This window comes from Leguminivora glycinivorella, chromosome 2 (assembly GCF_023078275.1).
Source record: "Leguminivora glycinivorella isolate SPB_JAAS2020 chromosome 2, LegGlyc_1.1, whole genome shotgun sequence".
NCBI lineage: Eukaryota > Metazoa > Arthropoda > Insecta > Lepidoptera > Tortricidae > Leguminivora > Leguminivora glycinivorella.
In genome coordinates, this window is record NC_062972.1 from 29,086,852 (window position 1) to 29,089,907 (window position 3,056).

The following is a 3,056-nucleotide window of genomic DNA, read 5'->3' on the forward strand; positions in this document are numbered from 1 at the left end:
TAGTATCTGCTTGAAATTCACTACTTAAACCTAAATTTTTCATGTCGGTCAGGGATAAATTCTTGACACCAAAATGTTCTAACCATTTTAAAGTATTATTACCTACTACTAAAAGTCCTCAAATTGTATTTCATAATTTATGTTGCTTTGATATAAATGATGCAGCTGAACATTTCTAAAATAAATCAGAGTCTAAGATTTCATAGGCACTTATAGTTCTGTACTTATTTTTCAGCATACTGTTGAGGGTGGGCTTGTGAATATTGTGGCATGTCAGAGCGTTATCAGACTTTTCAGTAGCAGTATAATTATATAGGCAAAATAATTTCTAGTTGTGTCATGCTAATTTGGAAACTTTACTTACTATTCTGGAAAGAAGAAATATACCTCTGTGAAATTAAAACAACAGTAAATAATTCCATGGGTAATTTATCTACACCTCAAAAAAAGGATATTATAACTTGAATAAGCAGATAGTTATAATAAGAGTATAGTGGGAAACAATGACTATACAGGAAGGTAGATAAAATCCTGTATTGTTCATGAATAAAGTACTAATTATCATAAACTGTGACACTAGATATAAGTTAGAAAAAAAGAAATATTATAGGTAGGACTTTATTTTTACACAGATTGACTGAGTTCCATGATAGCTTAATAATGCTTGTGTTGTGGGTTACTCAGACAGTAATATAATTATGTAAACACTTGATTACATAGAAAACTTACATACTCTGGAAAAAATGTGTCTGCCGGCCACATTTAAACTATCGGTGCTGTTCTCTAACATGTGAATAAATAGATTGATCCCAATAGATGCCAGCCTCAAACATATTGCAGTGAAAATGTGGTCTTTAGAATAAGCATTCAATTTCCAATTTTATAACCACAATTTTTAATGGGTTGGGGTCTATTAGTGGAGACTGTATAGTCATTTGGCACATAAAGTAACAAAAATATATTTTATTGACAAAATTGAAATTCTGATGATAATAATTTGTAAAACTTTATTTTCTACAAGTTTCTTCCAGACTTCCAGTTAATTTCATAGTATAATTTGTTGATTTCTAGAACAGATTCACTTGTAGAACTGTCATCTTGTAGTCCACATCAAATGGTGTAAATCAACTCTGAAAAGAAAGCAACATGTAACTTATTATTATATTTAGTACTTAATAATCCTTATCAAACACAACAAAATTTAAGTAAAAGTACATAAATAAACTTAAATGTCTGCTACTACAAACAGTTTTGTCATTAATCTTACTGGAAATTTTGCCATAGGCTGTGTGCTGTGTATGACATTGAACTTACCTAGTACTGCACCAAAAGTATGCTAATTTGTTTCATAGCTAGTTCACGGAATAAAGGCTATGCATTTGGGTAAGAGGTCTGTAATAAGCTACCTATAATGATTATAATACTCATGAGAAAACTTGCCTGGTAATTGGTTCCTTCATTCCTTGTTACAAAGGCTTTGAGGTTGGAAATAGCCACTTGAAAGTCGTAGAGATACGTCCTTTTCATGCGTCATGAATATACATTAAAGATAACCACGAACACAAGTGTACATAAGTGGTGTAAATTGTTAAATATTTCGATAAGAGCTGCAAAGAAAGTTTAGTTTGCGCCTAAGTTTTTTTTTAAATAAAGATTTTGACATTTATATGATTGGGTTGCTATATGAAAAATCAATTCTACCATAAAAATGTTGGTAGGATTTCATTCACGACCTGGCATCACAGTTAGCGGTTACGTGCAGTAATTTTTGGGTTGGTGCAACGCAATTCATTAACAAATCGTTAAGTCCCCCACGTAATCGGTAAAATTTTACGAACAGAGCCTACATTTACAGGTGGTTTGGTGCAACCGGCCCTAAGTTGGTTCCGTAAGTCCTCCCGTCATCAGCACACCGCACCCTCGTTGAGCTCTGGCAGCCTTACTCACCGGCAGGAACACAACACTATGAGTAGGGTCTAGTGCTATTTGGCTGCGGTTTTCTGTAAGGCGGAGGTACTACCCCAGTTGGGCTCTGCTCTAGATTCGAGCGAAACGATATCCGCTGTGCTGTGCCCTACCACACAAAGCGGAATATCATTCGCTATGCCCTGCCTCCTCAACCTCCTAATTGAATAAACATATAACCAATTTTGCTCTAATAAAAAAAAAGTACCTACAGATGTAGTGCGAATAGATTTGCCTTCGTACGCTTCCTATGCTACTTCAGTCAGTCTCAGTACAAGATGTACAGACATTGACTGAACTAGCATGACAAATACGAACGTTTCCGGAAAAATACGAAGGAAACCCTTTTCGCACTACAGCTGTACGTTGCTGGATTACGGTCTTTCTTGAAGGTTACACATTAATTGTTAGTTCAAAAACACTACAGCTTGGTTGTGTGAGTCAGGAAGCTCTGAATTAGAGATGCACCGAATATTCGGTTACTATTCGGTATCCGGCCAGGAGCGGCTCACTCCTCAATTCTATCGCCGCGCTACAAGTACATGTCAGCGGCCGTGAGTTCGCGGCCCATTAATTGGCAACGACCTTCGCGCAGCGCAATAAAATTCAATGTTGGCTGCTCGCGTGCGGTCCGTTTGTTAATGTAGGTAAGAATTTAGAATGGCGGCATTTTGTGAACATCAAAGGAGTGAGCCTTCTGTACTTGTACTATTATATATTCTGTGATCCGGCCTATTCGGCCCTTATTTTAATATACGGCCGGATACCGGATAGTGACGTACTATCCGGCCGGATACCGGATGTGCTATTTTTGATTGAATGATTTTGGAGTAAACAAATTAAATGTAAAAAAAAACAGTTACGGTTATAATACTTATAATCATAGCCCTTTATTATTAAAAAAAAACATTTAAACAAAAACGGACTCCGCGCGAAGTTCACTACTAGGGTTTCTGATTTCTCGACCTATTAGAAGTCTCGAGTTTCGAGAAATCTCGAGCCCAAAGTCTCGAGTCTTCTCGAGTCTCGAGTCTTTTTTTATAAATGGTAAAATTTTGATAAAATAATAAACAACAATATGATTAGTAGTT